Source organism: Scyliorhinus canicula, chromosome 17 (assembly GCF_902713615.1).
Source record: "Scyliorhinus canicula chromosome 17, sScyCan1.1, whole genome shotgun sequence".
Taxonomy (NCBI): Eukaryota; Metazoa; Chordata; class Chondrichthyes; order Carcharhiniformes; family Scyliorhinidae; genus Scyliorhinus; species Scyliorhinus canicula.
In genome coordinates this window covers 126946333-126962934 of record NC_052162.1, presented here as the reverse complement: position 1 = coordinate 126962934, position 16602 = coordinate 126946333, and positions in this window count along the sequence as shown.

Sequence of the window (16602 nt, the reverse complement as noted above, 5' to 3'; positions counted from 1 at the left end):
AACTGAAAAATTGGGGAGAAAATAAAGTGAATTCCAGAGGGCTGTGGCATATCTTCAGGTTGGTCCCTAAAGAAAGCGAATAAGCTTTAGAAGCTTTTGTGAGATAAGGAATCTCTTGGGAAGGGAGTAAAGCGTAAAGGAGTCACCGAATAAAGATATAAACTCGAGTGATGAGGTAAGAGAGCTAACTTTCAGTTTTTATATATACAATAAAGGTGTGTTTTTGTTGAGCAACATGACATTCTATGACGTAGGTCATTCACTGAATTGCTGGCTGTTCAGACTTCTCTTCAAACATTAACAGCCCCTTCCGGGATGGTAATGTTCTCCTTTGTGGCCCGAGCATCTCCAAGGAGAGCGAGAGGCAGGAGAGGAAAGCCAGTCAGGTTCAGGAAGAGATGACCAGGTCATAGTCATGTTTGAGTTCCAAAGTGGGACAGGGTGGTGCATTTGTTGCCCTCCTTTGTCACGGGTGCAATGTCAGAAACAAAGGCTTTTCAAATTAATTCTTTCATGGGATTGGAGCATCGCTGGCAAGGCCAGCATTTATTGCCCATCCCTGATTTCCCGAGCGGAGGTGAGCCGCCTTCTTGATGCACGGCAGGACGTATTCACCCATGGAATGGCAGAAGGAGGCCATTCGGCCCAGTGGGGCTGCACCGACACTCTGAAAGAGCACCTGACCTCGGCCCAATCCCCCGACCTATCCCCGTGACCCCAGTTCCACCACCCTCGTAGGCAGCGAGTTCCAGGACATGGAGCAATAGGGTGACATGGTGGTTAGCACTGTTGCCTCAAAGAGGGAGAGGCTCTGGGTTCAGTTCCGACCTCGGGTGACTGTTGGGTTTGTACATTCTTCCCGTGTCTGTGTGGGTTTCCTCCGGGTGCTCCGGTTTCCTCCCACTGTCCAAAGGTGTGCAGGTTAAGTTGGATTGGTCATGCTAAGTTGCCGCTCAGTGTTGAACGATCAGGTGGGGTTACTGGGATAGGTGAGGGATTGGGCCGAGGTAGGGTGGTCTTTCGGAGGGATGGTGCAGACTTGATGAGCCAAATGGCCGTCTTCTGCACTGTTGGGATTCTATGGCATGACCAATCGCTGCGCATCTCCCCATATCACTAAGCAATAGCGACCCGGCTGGGTCACTGTCTGTGTGGAGTCTGCACGTCCTCCCCCTGTGTGCGTGGGTTTCCTCCGGGTGCTCCGGTTTCCTCCCACAGTCCAAAGATGTGCGGGTTAGGTGGATTGGCCATGCTAAATTGCCCGTAGTGTCCTAATAAAAGTAAGGTTAATGGGGGAGGTTGTTGGGTTACGGGTATAGGGTGGATACGTGGGTTTGAGTAGGGTGATCATGGCTCGCCACAACATTGAGGGCCGAAGGGCCTGTTCTGTGCTGTACTGTTCTATGTTCTAATAGATTTGTGTAGTGGTTCAGTATACGTATATATATTATGATTCTTGGGCAAACCCCTTAAGAACCAAGACTGTTTTGATGAAATCGATAAAAGTTTGAGATTGAAGATACTCAGTTGGCAAATAAAACCACAGGATTCCGCAGCTTGTGAACAAACATAAATAACGTTTACAATACAAAGTCAGAACGATAAAACACTTTACGTTATCTACCTTAAATTCCAACCTTCACTGTGGAATAGAGGGACGTGTAAATAAACACATATAATGTGCTCGAACACACACTACACCATAAATGGCAGGTGCGACCAAGACAGAGTCCATGGAAATCTCACCGAGTCGTCAGTAAACATCAGCCAATCTCACTGAAAATCAGTCTCTCGTGAGGAATTCACATGTTCACCTTCAAAGATCTAACCGTGGAATTCCCTCCTTTCCTGGCCCGTACTGCAGACTCGACAGAGCAGAGACAACTGTATTTATTTTGGATCTACCTGCCATGGGGGAAAAACACTATTTAATATCCTGGATGAAATAAATTGAAATCATCAGCTTTTGCAGATCATTTCAGTGGAGATGTGCTCTCCCAGTTTAAAAGAATATCGGCCCACTGGAAGTCGTGAGACCGGCCAGTTCAGCAGAAAGAAACCCTCCAACCCTCCCACTTCACCTAGTCTCACAATGAACATGGTACAGTCCTGGGTGTGATTAACAGCAGCAGAATCCAATCCCCGAGTCCCTTCCCACAATTTCTGGGGAAGGTGGGACCTCTATAGACAGGATGGTCTACATCTGAACCTGAGGGGCACCAATATCCTGGGGGGGAGATTTGTTAGTGCTCTTTGGGGGGGTTTAAACTAATTCAGCAGGGGCATGGGAACCTGGATTGTAGTTTTGGGGTACGGGAGATTGAGAGTATAGAGGTCAGGAGCACAGATTTGACTTCGCAGGAGGGTGCCAGTGTTCAGGTAGGTGGTTTGAAGTGTGTCTACTTCAATGCCAGGAGTATACGAAATAAGGTTGGGGAACTGGCAGCATGGGTTGGTACCTGGGACTTCGATGTTGTGGCCATTTCAGAGACATGGATAGAGCAGGGACAGGAATGGTTGTTGCAGGTTCCGGGGTTTAGGTGTTTTAGTAAGCTCAGAGAAGGGGGCAAAAGAGGGGGAGGTGTGGCGCTGCTAGTCAAGGACAGTATTACGGTGGCGGAAAGGATGCTAGATGGGGACTCTTCTTCCGAGGTAGTATGGGCTGAGGTTAGAAACAGGAAAGGAGAGGTCACCCTGTTGGGAGTTTTCTATAGGCCACCTAATAGTTCTCGGGATGTAGAGGAAAGGATGGCGAAGATGATTCTGGAAAAGAGCGAACGTAACAGGGTAGTTGTTATGGGAGACTTTAACTTTCCAAATATTGACTGGAAAAGATATAGTTCGAGTACATTAGATGGGTCATTCTTTGTACAATGTGTGCAGGAGGGTTTCCTGACACAATATGTTGACAGGCCAACAAGAGGCGAGGCCACATTGGATTTGGTTTTGGGTAATGAACCAGGCCAGGTGTTATATCTGGAGGTAGGTGAGCACTTTGGAAACAGTGACCACAATTCGGTGACCTTTACGTTAGTGATGGAAAGGGATAAGTATACCCCGCAGGGCAAGAGTTATAGCTGGGGGAAGGGCAATTATGATGCCATTAGACATGACTTAGGATGTGTTGGTTGGAGAAGTAGGCTGCAAGGGTTGGGCACACTGGATATGTGGAGCTTGTTCAAGGAACAGCTATTGCATGTTCTTGATAAGTACGTACCAGTCAGGCAGGGAGGAAGGGGTCGAGCGAGGGAACCGTGGTTTACCAAAGAAGTAGAATCTCTTGTTAAGAGGAAGAAGGAGGCCTATGTGAAGATGAGGCATGAAGTTTCAGTTGGGGCGCTTGATAGTTACAAGGAAGCGAGGAAGGATCTAAAGAGAGAGCTGAGACGAGCAAGGAGGGGACATGAGAAGTCTTTGGCAGGTAGGATCAAGGAAAACCCAAAAGCTTTCTATAGGTATGTCAGGAATAAAAGAATGACTAGGGTAAGAGTAGGGCCAGTCAAGGACAGTGGTGGGAAGTTGTGTGTGGAGGCTGAGGAGATAAGCGAGATACTAAATGAATACTTTTCGTCAGTATTCACTCAAGAAAAAGATAATATTGTGGAGGAGAATGCTGAGACCCAGGCTATTAGAATAGATGGCATTGAGGTGCGTAGGGAAGAAGTGTTGGCAATTCTGGACAAGGTGAAAATAGATAAGTCCCTGGGGCCGGATGGGATTTATCCTAGGATTCTCTGGGAAGCCAGGGAAGAGATTGCTGAGCCTTTGGCGTTGATTTTTAGGTCATCATTGGCTACAGGAATAGTGCCAGAGGACTGGAGGATAGCAAATGTGGTCCCTTTGTTCAAGAAGGGGAGTAGAGATAACCCCGGTAACTATAGGCCGGTGAGCCTAACGTCTGTGGTGGGTAAAGTCTTGGAGAGGATTATAAAAGATACGATTTATAATCATCGAGATAGGAATAATATGATTAGGGACAGTCAGCATGGTTTTGTGAAGGGTAGGTCATGCCTCACAAACCTTATCGAGTTCTTTGAGAAGGTGACTGAACAGGTAGACGAGGGTAGAGCAGTTGATGTGGTGTATATGGATTTCAGTAAAGCGTTTGATAAGGTTCCCCACGGTCGGCTTTGGAGAAAATACGAAGGCTGGGGATTGAGGGTGATTTAGAGATGTGGATCAGAAATTGGCTAGTTGAAAGAAGACAGAGAGTGGTAGTTGATGGGAAATGTTCAGAATGGAGTTCAGTTACGAGTGGCGTACCACAAGGATCTGTTCTGGGGCCGTTGCTGTTTGTCATTTTTATAAATGACCTAGAGGAGGGCGCAGAAGGATGGGTGAGTAAATTTGCAGACGACACTAAAGTCGGTGGAGTTGTAGACAGTGCGGAAGGATGTTGCAGGTTACAGAGGGACATAGATAAACTGCAGAGCTGGGCTGAGAGGTGGCAAATGGAGTTTAATGTGGAGAAGTGTGAGGTGATTCACTTTGGAAAGAATAACAGAAATGTGGAATATTTGGCTAATGGTAAAATTCTTGGTAGTGTGGATGAGCACAGGGATCTCGGTGTCCATGTACATAGATCCCTGAAAGTTGCCACCCAGGTTGATAGGGTTGTGAAGAAGGCCTATGGTGTGTTGGCCTTTATTGGTAGAGGGATTGAGTTCCGGAGCCATGAGGTCATGTTGCAGTTGTACAAAACTCTAGTACGGCCGCATTTGGAGTATTGCGTACAGTTCTGGTCGCCTCATTATAGGAAGGACGTGGAAGCTTTGGAACGGGTGCAGAGGAGATTTACCAGGATGTTGCCTGGTATGGAGGGAAAATCTTATGAGGAAAGGCTGATGGACTTGAGGTTGTTTTCGTTAGAGAGAAGAAGGTTAAGAGGTGACTTAATAGAGGCATACAAAATGATCAGAGGGTTAGATAGGGTGGACAGCGAGAGCCTTCTCCCGCGGATGAAGGTGGCTAGCACGAGGGGACATAGCCTTAAATTGAGGGGTAATAGATATAGGACAGAGGTCAGAGGTGGGTTTTTTACGCAAAGAGTGGTGAGGCCGTGGAATGCACTACCTGCAACAGTAGTGAACTCGCCAACATTGAGGGCATTTAAAAATTTATTGGATAAGCATATGGATGATAAGGGCATAATGTAGGTTAGATGGCCTTTAGATTTTTTTTCCATGTCGGTGCAACATCGAGGGCCGAAGGGCCTGTACTGCGCTGTATCGTTCTATGTTCTATGTTCTAATCCCCACATTTCCACGGTTTCTCCATGGTGATGGTGTCCTTGCGTTCTCCAGGTCCAATGACCAGTTCCAGCCTCGTGCACACACAGAACGCTTGTACGGTCTCTCGCCACTGAATTGTGCGATATTTTCTCTTTCTATGTAACCGTTTATAAGCTCGCTCCACAGTCAGTTCACTGGAACACTCTCACTCAGGTCTTTGTGTGCCTCGGTGTATTTCCAATCACACTGATGTTTAAATGTTTTGAAGCAGACAGAACATACAAACATTTCTCCTGGATTCAAAGGCCGATGATATTGAGGTCACAATGATTTGAATGAAGATGTCAGATCCTGACCTCACATCCACATGTGATATCCTGGTGTCATGTGAGAGTACCTTTAAGAAATGGGTGTTTAAGAAATGTACCTTTAAGAAATTAGTGTTTATCGGTGATGTCAGAGTGTGGGTGGAGCTGGGCAGTCTGTCAGCTTTTTACTTTCGTTTTAGGCTGCTTCCTGCAGGGTGAGTTTTCGTTTCGTTTTCAGAGCTGGATAGCTGCAATCACAGCCAGAAGGGGTATTCGTCTCTCTCCCTCTGTAATCTAAAAACTGTAAATCGATCCTTTGGTGATTTAAAACTAATAACTGCTCTTAGTAGTGGCTTTAACATGAATTGCTTCTGTTTAAAGGTTTTTTAAAGTCTTATGGATGTTAAAAGCACAGCTTGAGTATTACTTAGTGTTATATTCTTTGGGGGTTATATTTGAATTGATGGTTGCTAAGATGTTCACTGAATGTTTTAAAAAGATTCACTTGAGTTCATAGAATAAACATTGTTTTTATTTTTTTAAAGTACGTTTCCATTTTGGCTGTTTAACACCTGTGGGGTGCCGTGTACTCCCCATACCACAAATTATTAAAAGTTGTGGGGCAGGTAAACTCCAAGATAAACTTTGGGGTTCTCTAAACCCTGGCCCAAAGGAGTTTACAAAAGTCATCACTGTCAGAACAGGACAGAAATTCAGAACAGACAATTCTAGTTTCTCTGGAACATTCTTTCCTCTCATTCCTCAAAAGCTTCACCCCACACACTCTCCCTCCATTCTCACCCTCCTCTTTCTAATATTCACCCTCCCAATTCTCCTGAAGGTGCTGATTCAGGCTGATTGACAGATCCCTGGTCACTGCTTCCTGTCCTGGACACAGAGACCTGAAAATCTACCTGCAGGCTGCCAGACAGATAGATGTCTGCCTACATTACTGGACAGAAAATGTGTGTAATATACAGACTGGATTCACTTCCTTTCCCTTCAGTTGCTGCAAGTCCCCAATGTCCCCCCAGAATGAGGAAAGAAATGGAAAGGGGGAAACATTGATTCCCTCCCAGATGTTGCAGAGGAGGAAGTTTTAGTCCAACCTCCGCATTGTGACGTCACAGAAAAACCCTGCCTGGATCAGCCAATAGAGATCACTCTGCTCCGTGGTGGCGCGTCTGGGTTCCAGTGCGCAGGCTCGGAGCGGACACGGGAGCCCCGCCCGAGCCTTTGTTCCCCGCCCACCTCCTCCAGACAAGGTTTCCAGGCAACCGGCTCGGGCCAGAGCGAGAAGCCGCTCAGTGACCTCCCCATCCCTGGCACTGCGCATGTGGGTCTGAGAGCCCGCCCCCTGACCTTCCGGCTGAGGTGTTGACCAATGGGAAGATTGGAGAACCGGAAGGACTCTTTTCGTTCAGATCAAACCGCGGACTTCCGGTGTCTGAAAATGGCGCTTCACACAGACTGAAACCTCCTCCTGTCTCCAGCATCTGTGAGTAAAACACTTTCTTTTCTCCCCCTTTCCATTTCTTTTCTCATTCTCACCTTCAATTGGTCACTTGCAGCAACTGAAGGGAAAGGAAGTGAGTCCAGGGAGGGTGCAGACTCTGGAAAGCTTGGCCCAGGTCTCTCTCTCTCTTAAAGACATTGACATCATAGAACATAGAACATAGAACAGTACAGCACAGAACAGGCCCTTCGGCCCTCGATGTTGTGCCGAACAATGATCACCCCACTTAAACCCACGTAACCCGTATACCCGTAACCCAACAATCCCCCCATTAACCTTACACTACGGGCAATTTAGCATGGCCAATCCACCTAACCCGCACATCTTTGGACTGTGGGAGGAAACCGGAGCACCCGGAGGAAACCCACGCGCACACAGGGAGGACGTGCAGACTCCACACAGACAGTGACCCAGCCGGGAATCGAACCTGGGACCCTGGAGCTGTGAAGCATTGATGCTAACCACCATGCTACCGTTCCATCCTTTGTTCCCTCAGCTTGACACATTTATTTGTCTGGCTAAAATGATGGTCTCTTTCCTAATGTTCACAATTAAAGGGCTGCTTTCCCCAGGAGATGGCTGACATTTAAGGGGACAGGAAAATAATTTTTCAATATTAATTCGGGGGCAGCACGGTGGTTCTGTGGTTAGCACTGCAGCCTCACGGCGCCGAGGTCCCAGGTTCAATCCCGGCTCTGGGTCACTGTCTGTGTGGAGTTTGCACATTCTCCCCGTGTTTGCGTGGGTTTCGCCCCCACAACCCATAGATGTGGAAGCTAGGCGGATTGGCCATGCTAAATTGCACCTTAATTGGCAAACAATGATTGCGTACACTAAATTTATATTATCAAAAGGGAGAAAAAATTAATTCAAAGGATGCAGTTGTTGCTCATTTGGTCAGTTTCACTGCCTCTTCCTCCAATTCAGAGGGCATTTTAGAGGCAAGTACTGTATGGGTCGAGTTGAGAAACACCAAGAGGCGAAATACATTCGTTGGTGTGGTACACAGACTTTCAAAGTGCATTGGTAACGTTGGGAATAGCATTGGACAGGAAATCAGAGATGGATGTGATAAAGGAACGTCTGTGATTATGGGTGATTTAACCTGCATATTAGTCACTACAATAGGGAAAGAATTTCTAGAGTGTACACGGGATGGATTTCTGGACCAATATGGTGAGGAACCAACAAGGAAACAGGCCATCTTGGATTAGGTGTTGTGCAATGAGAAAGGATTAGTTAGCAATCTAGTTATGAGACTAGAGACTAGCATGGAGTGAGGCACGGGACCTCTTGTGCAAGGATGAGCCTGATGCAGCTCTAGGTGGTGGGTGCAAATGACTTGGGCGAGAATGAGTGGTTTTTTTCAGCAGGTAGCAGATGAGTGTGAGAGGTGTGGGCGGGGGCCAGCGAATCACGCGCACATGTTTTGGGGTTGTGTAAAATTGGTAAGATTCTGGGCGGAAGTGTTCACGGTCTTAGCGAGGATAGTGGAGGAGGAGGTGGACCCTGACCCTTTGGTGGCGATATTTGGGGTTTCAGAGAAGCCGGAGCTCATGGAGAGGAGGAAGGCCGATGTTGTGGCCTTCGCCTCCCTGATTTATGGCGGCGAATTTTGCTAGAGTGGTGGTCGGCATCGCTGCCTGGGGTAGCGGCTTGGTTGGGTGACCTGTACGGCTTCCTGTGGTTGGAGAAGATAACGTCTGAGTTAAGGGGCTCTGCTGAGGGGTTTGAGAAAAGGTGGGGGATGTTTGTGACTGTGTTTGAGGAGCTGTTCATCGCAGGGTGGTGGGGGTGGAAAAGGAAAACAATTTGTACAAACTGTGTAGTTGATTGCTGGGAAGTATGTTGCCGGGCTGTTTATTTGTGGCAACCAGTTTTAATACATGTTTGTTAGAAACTACATTTTTAAAAAAACATTTTTATGTATTGCTATGGATCTGGGGTCACATGTAGGCCGGACCAGGTGAACATGGCAGATTTCCTTCCCTAAATGACATGAACGAACCGGTTGGGTTTTTACGACAATCGGCAATGGTTCCATGGTCATCATCAGACTTTTAATTCCAGACTTTTACTGAATTCAAATTGCACCATCTGCTGTGGTGGGATTTGAACCCTGCTCCCCAGAGCATTTACAAAGCATCTGCTGTGACAAAGAGTCATCCAGACTGGAAACGTTAGCTCCCTTCTCTCCCCACAGGTATTGTCAGACCTGCTACGACTGTCCAGTATTTTCTGTTTTTGTTTCAGATTCCAGCATCTGCAGTAATTTGCTGTTATCCCCAGAACATTATCCTGGATCTCTGGATTACTGATCCAGAGATAATACCACTGCACCATGCGCAGTGGCTAGCACTGTGCCGAAGGCCCGGGTTCGATCCCGGCCCCGGGTCACTGTCCGTGTGGAGTTTGCATATTCTCCCCGTGTTTGCGTGGGTCCCACCCGCCTTTTGAAATACTTTGCCTCCCCTTCAGTCATTTAGATTGTCTGTCAGTTCCAGTGTGGTGATGGTCAGATTAAATCACCACCAGGCAGCTCTCCCCGCAAAGGGGAAAGCAGACTATGGTCATCTGGGACTATGGCCACTTTGCTATAGATACAAATGGAGAATGCAGAAAGATTTTAAGGTCTGTCTGTCTGGGACATGGAACAGTGACCATGGATCTGTTGCTCAAATTAAATCGTACCTTAACAAGAATTGTGAGGGTATATATTGGGTGGAGTGAGTGTTGGATGATTTTTGGGAAGGAGAGAGGATCGAATGTTCATAGAAACTAGAATTGTCTGTTCTGAATGTCTATCCTGTACTGACAGTGATGATTGTGGAAACTCCTTTTACAGGATCTCAGAAGGTGAGGATTTACAGACAGAAATCTCAAAGCAAACTTCACGTCAACATCCGGCAGCGTCGCTCAATTCATCGGGACTGGAATATCATCGGCCTTTAAATCGAGAAGGAGAAATATTTGTCTGTTCTGTCTGCTTCAGAATGCTTTAAACATCAGTGTGACTGGAAAAGCACCGAGACACACACACCCGAGTGAGAGTGTTCCAGAGCACTGACTGTGGAAAGAGCTTTAACCACTCACACAGCCTGAAATAACATTGCACCATTCACAGTGGGGAGAGACCGTACACGTGTTCTGTGTAAGGACGAGGCCTCAACTGGGCGGTGAACCTGGAGAGACACAAGGACACCCGCACCCTGGAGAAACCGTGGAAATGTGGGGACTGTGGGAAGGGATACAGTGCCCCATCACAACTGGAAGCTCATCGACGCAGTCACACTGGGGAGAGGCCGTTCACCTGCTCTCGGTGTGGGAAGGGATTCACTCGGTTATCCAGCCTTCGGACACACCAGCGAATTCACACTGGGGAGACGCCGTTCACCTGCTCTCAGTGTGAGAAGGGATTCACTGAGTTATCAAGCCTGCAGAGACACCAGCGAGTTCACACTGGGGAGAGACCATTCACCTGCTCTCGGTGTGGGAAGGGATTCGCTCAGTTATGCCACCTGCAGTCGCACCAGCAAGTCCACACCGGGGAGAGGCCGTTCACCTGCTCTGTGTGTGGGACAGGATTTGCTCGATTGTCCAACCTGCAGACACACCAGCGAGTCCACACCGGGGAGAGGCCATTCACCTGCTCCCAGTGTGGGAAGGGATTCAGTGAGTTATCTAACCTGCGGGTACACCTACGAGTCCACAGCGGGGAGAAGCCATTCACCTGCTCGGACTGTGGGAAGAAATTCTCTAAGTCATCCAACCTGGTGACACACCAACGAGTTCACACTGGGGAGAAGCCATTCACCTGCTCTCAGTGTGGGAAGGGATTCAGCGATTCATCCTCCCGGCTGTCACACCAGCGCACTCACAGTAAGGAGAAGCCGTTCACCTGCTCCGAGTGTGGGAAGGGATTCACTCGGTCAACCTACCTGCTCAAACACCAGCAGGTTCATATCAGGAAGAGGCTTTGATACGAACAATCTCTTATTTTATCTTCAATTAAGAGTTACAGGCTTGGTTGATTGGAGGCGTCCAAAAATACAACTTCATTTGCGAATTATTCACCTTGATTCTCTTCAATAGAAAAACTAAATCAAAACTTTGATCAAATAATAGATCAAACATATTAAAGAGAGTTAGAAAATCAATACATGGTTCAGAATTTATTCAAGCATAAGTTCAGAATAAAGCTTTAATCACGAAGCCTTATTAATGAAATTCTGATCAATGGTCTAATCCCTCATTTACTCTCATTGGTTTCTAATTCTCAGCTGAAGCTTCCTGATTTATTCAAATATCTGTCTATCACGTAGAAAATGATTTGTTATCCAAGCATTGGTCATTACTTAAGATTTACTAATCTTCAAATTGATTAAATGTCTACGTGCCCCCACCACGTGTACCAATCCTGCAAATATAAGGTGCTTGCGTTAACCTTGCTGTTGCTAAGGCTTTGATACATTTTCATTCCTGAATGTGTTGAGGAACAATAGTTTATTAATTACAAGGGGCTTTTCTGAAACTTTTCATGAAACAATGTTAAATTCCTTCATTTATTATCTGAAACAATGACTATCTTTGCACATTAGCCTGTGGATATTCCATTCACTCTCTGTGCTCTGAATTAAGAATTGTGCTGCATCAATTCTTAAAGGCACCAATAAATCCGTAAAGCAATAAATATCTGGCCGTTCATCTGCTGTGTGTGTGGGAAGGGTTTTCCCTGTTCTCCACCCTGCGCAGCTACCAGCGAGTTCACGAGTGATGACAGGGGTTGGACTCTGCTGTTATTGCTGCTGTTAATCACACCCAGGACTGAACCATGTTCATTCTGAAGACTTGGTGAATTAGGAGGGTCAGAGGGTTTCTCTCTGCTGGACTCGGTGAGTGAGTTGAGGAGATTTACGAGAACGGCACCAGGAATGAGGGACTTCAGTTAGTTGGAGAGACTGGAGCAGCTGAAATTGTTTTCTTCAGGCCATAGAGTCATTTAGGAAGAGAGGGAGGCCATTCAACCCATTGACTCCATGCTGGCTCTCTGTGGAGCAAACCGGTCAGTCCCATTTCCCTCAAGTGCCCATCCAAATTTCATTTTGAAATAGTTCAGGGTGTCTGCTTCCACCATCCTCACGGGCAGCGAGTTCCAGGTCATTACCACTCACTGTGCACCTCCTCCCACACCCGCCCTTAAATGTGTGTGCCCCCTCGTCCTTGTCCCATCAGCTAATGGGAGAAGCTTTTGTTTGTCTTGTTCACCTATATCCAATCTCCCCTCAACCTCCTTTGCTCCAAAGTGAACAATCCCGGCTTCTCCGTCTGAGCCTTGTGGGTAAAATCCCTCCTTCGGAGAACCACCGAACCATCGAAAAGTTACAGCCCAGACAGAGGGCATTCTAGTGGTTTAGCACAGGGCTAAATTGCTGGCTTCCAATGCAGACCAAGGCAGGCCACCAGCACGATTCATTTCCCGTACCAGCCTCCCCTAACAGGTGCTGGAATGTGGCGACGAGGGGCTTTTCACAGTAACTTCATTTGAAGCCTACTTGTGACACAAAGCAATTTTCATTTCATTTCATTCGTTCCATCTTGTCCATCTCAGCCCGAGGAAACCCAGGTACCCTTTCTAATCCCTGCTTCCTGCATCCGGCCCATAGCCCTCTAGTTTATACCCCTGGATCTCAAACAGCAATGAGTCAGAGTACAGGAGGGAATAGAGAACTTAGTAGCATAGTGCAACATCAACAATCTCTCCCTCAATGTCAGCAAAACTAAGGAGCTGGTCATCAACTTCAGGAAGGGAAGTATCGTCCTCACCCCTGTCTGCATCAATGGTGACGAGGTGGAGATGTTTGACAGCTTCAAATTCCCAAGTGTGCAACTCATCAACAATCTGTCCTCCTCCACGTACGTTGACGTTACAACCAAGAAAACACGACAGTGCGTATACGTCCTCGGAAAAGTAAGGAAACTCGGCCTGTCCACATTGACTCTGACCGATTTTTACAGATGCACCTCTGGCTGCATCACAGCCTGGCAACTGCTTGGTCCAAGACCATAAGAAAGTACAGAGAATTGTGTAATAAGCTGTGCACAAGGGACACGTTTAAAATTATCAAGCATATCATGTGGAAGCAAAGTTGCATTTCGACATATGACAGTTTAAAATTATGATGCAGATCATGTTTTGTGAGGCGCAGTTACGTTTCTATGTAAATATATTACAGTTCCAGAGGAAGGGGGATGTGTTGATATTCCTGTGCACAGTTCTGTACATAGTTAGATATGTGACCTCCAACCAGCTGGTGGTGATAGAGATCCATCATGTGACTCGAGACACCCGCCAGTTGGCAGTGAGGCGGACAAGAAGATGGTCACACTTAGAGTAGCTGCAGGAGAATTCACTGAATTTGTTTATTAGTCATTGTCTGAATTGCAGTTTGTTATTTTCCTCTCCACGTGTTTGTAGGTAAATCACCTTTCCAGTGAAAGAACCAGATGTTCTGTGTCCATCGTTACCACGGCCAGAACACAGAACACAACAACTTTTAGTTTCAGAATTGGTTTTCTTTTACACGTAAGATAAATGGAAATTCTGGGATTTGATACAAACACCCTTCGGGAATTCACAATCACAAGGTGTTACCCATGTTGACTGAAGAAGTCAAAGCTGGAAGGGTAGGATCTGTAAAAGGGCAGCCGGGCTCTTTCTCCTGGAGACTTGGAGACATCAGGTCTGACAATTACTGTCCTGTCTTTGTTAGAGGTGAATTCTTCATGCAGACCTCAGGGTCGGAAGGTTTGGTTTTGAAGCTGAAAGTCGATTAATTTGAACATTTGTTGGACATCCCAATGAGTCTGTGTTGCCATGGGGATAAGTGATTCAGGGTGGTGGCATGGTTGGAATACAGGGTGTTTCTCACACACAGCAGGCAGTCTGCAGTTAGCGTGGAATCAGTCAGCTGTGGGAGCAGGAGCTGTGAACCAGCTGTGGGAGCAGGAGCTGTGAACCAGCTGTGGGAGCAGGAGCTGTGAACCAGCTGTGGGAGCAGGAGCTGGGAACCGGCTGTGGGAGCAGGAGCTGGGAACCAGCTGTGGGAGCAGGAGCTGTGAACCAGCTGTGGGAGCAGGAGCTGGGAACCAGCTGTGGGAGCAGGAGCTGTGAACCAGCTGTGGGAGCAGGAGCTGGGAACCAGCTGTGGGAGCAGGAGCTGTGACCCAGCTGTGGGAGCAGGAGCTGTGAACCAGCTGCGGGAGCAGGAGCTGTGAACCAGCTGTGGGAGCAGGAGCTGTGAACCAGCTGCGGGAGCAGGAGCTGGGAACCAGCTGTGGGAGCAGGAGCTGTGAACCAGCTGTGGGAGCAGGAGCTGTGAACCAGGAGTGGGAGCAGGAGCTGTGAACCAGCTGTGGGAGCAGGAGCTGTGAACCAGCTGTGGGAGCAGGAGCTGTGAACCAGCTGCGGGAGCAGGAGCTGGGAACCAGCTGTGGGAGCAGCAGCTGGGAACCAGCTGTGGGAGCAGGAGCTGTGAACCATCTGTGGGAGCAGGAGCTGGGAACCAGCTGTGGGAGCAGGAGCTGTGGCAGCAGGAGCTGCGAACCAGCTGGGGGAGCAGGAACTGGGAACCAGCTGCGGGCACACGAGCAGTGAGGCAGCTGAGGGAGCAGGAACTGCAAACCAGCTGCGGCCGCAGGAGCTGTAAACCAGCTGCGGGCGCAGGAGCTGTGAACCAGCTGTGAGAGCAGGAGCTGTGAACCAGCTGTGGGAGCAGGAGCTCGGAACCAGCTGTGAGAGCAGGAGCTGTGAGCCAGCTGTGGGCGCAGGAGCTATGAACTAGCTTTGGGAGCAGAAGCTTGTGAACCAGCTGTGGGAGCAGGAGCTGGGAACCAGCTGTGGGAGCAGTGAGCCAGCTATGGGAGCAGGAGCTGTGAACCAGCTGTGGGAACAGGAGCAGTGAACCAGCTGTGGATGCAGGAATCTAGAAGGCCATGAGGAACCAGGGGTGTTCCTAATGTTTAAATCCCTCAGTAGGGAGTGAAGCTCACGCTTGGACTGAGGAGTCAAAAATTTATCTGAATGGTATATATTTTTTCAGCCAAGGTCACCACATAAAGCTCTTTCCTCAGACAGTGTACTGGAACACTCCCACTGGATTGTCTGTTTGTCTTGATGCTGTTCCTTCACATTGATGCTTAATATCATTGGAAACAGACAGAATAGCCAAACATTTATCCTTCTAGATTCAAAGGCCAATGATATACAGGTTCTCAGAATCTGACATTCAATTGATGATATGACGTTTGGTGTGAGATGTCTGTCTGTACTCTCCTTCTGATAGCCTATAAAAGGAGTTAACATAAATCATCACTGTCAGTACATAATAGAAGTTTAGAACAGACAATTTCGTTTCTGTGGAACATTCCTTCCTCTCATTCCCCAAAAGCTGTAAATCTCCACCCCACACACTCTCCCTCCATTCTCACTCTGCTCTATCTAATATTCACCCTCCCAATTCTCCTGAAGGTGCTGATTCAGGCTGACAGATCCCTGCTCACTGCTTCCAGTCCTGGACACAGAGACCTGAAAATCTACCTGCAGGCTGCCAGGCAGATGTATGTCTACATTACTGGACAGAGAATGTGTGTAATATACAGACTGGATTCACTTCCTTTCCCTTCAGTTGCTGCAAGTCCCCAATGTCCCCCCAGAATGAGGAAAGAAATGGAAAGGGGGAAACATTGATTTCCTCCCAGATGTTGCAGAGGTGTTCGTCAAACTTCCGCATTGTGACGTCATGGGAGCCCTGCCAGGATCAGCCAATAGAAATCACTCTGCTCCGTGGTGACGTGTCCGGTTCCAGTGCGCAGGCTCGGCGCGGACATGGGAGCCCCGCCCCCACCCATTGTTCCCCGCCCACCTCCTCCAGACAAGGTTTCCAGGAAACCGGCTGACGGCTCAGGCCAGAGCGAGAAGCTGCTCAGTGACCTTCCCCTACCCCGGGACTGCGCATGTGCGGGTGACAGCCCGACCCCTGACCATCAGGATGGGGTGTTGACCAATGGGAAGGTTAGAGAACCGGAAGGACTCGTCCTCCAGCCAATCAGAGCGCGGGCTTTATGAGACTAAAGAGCTTCACACAAACTGAAACCTCCTCCTGTCTCCAACATCTGTGAGTAAAACACTTTCTTTTCTCCCCCTTTCCATTTCTTTTCTCATTCTCACCTTCAATTGGTCACTTGCAGCAACTGAAGGGAAAGGAAGTGAATCTAGGGAGGGTGCAGACTCTGCAAAGCTTGGCCCAGCTCTCTCTCGCTCTTATAGCACAATTGCTTCACAGCTCCAGGGTCCCAGGTTCCATCCTGGCCCCGGGTCACTGTCCGTGTGGAGTTTTCAGATTCCCCCCGTGTCTGCGTGGGCCCCACCCCGCCCCTTTGAAATACTTTGCCTTCCCTTCTGTCATTTAGATTGTCAGTTCCAGATTTCTCACATCCTCCTCCCCCATAGGGTTCAGTATATTGCTCATTATCAGTTCAGTTAGATACA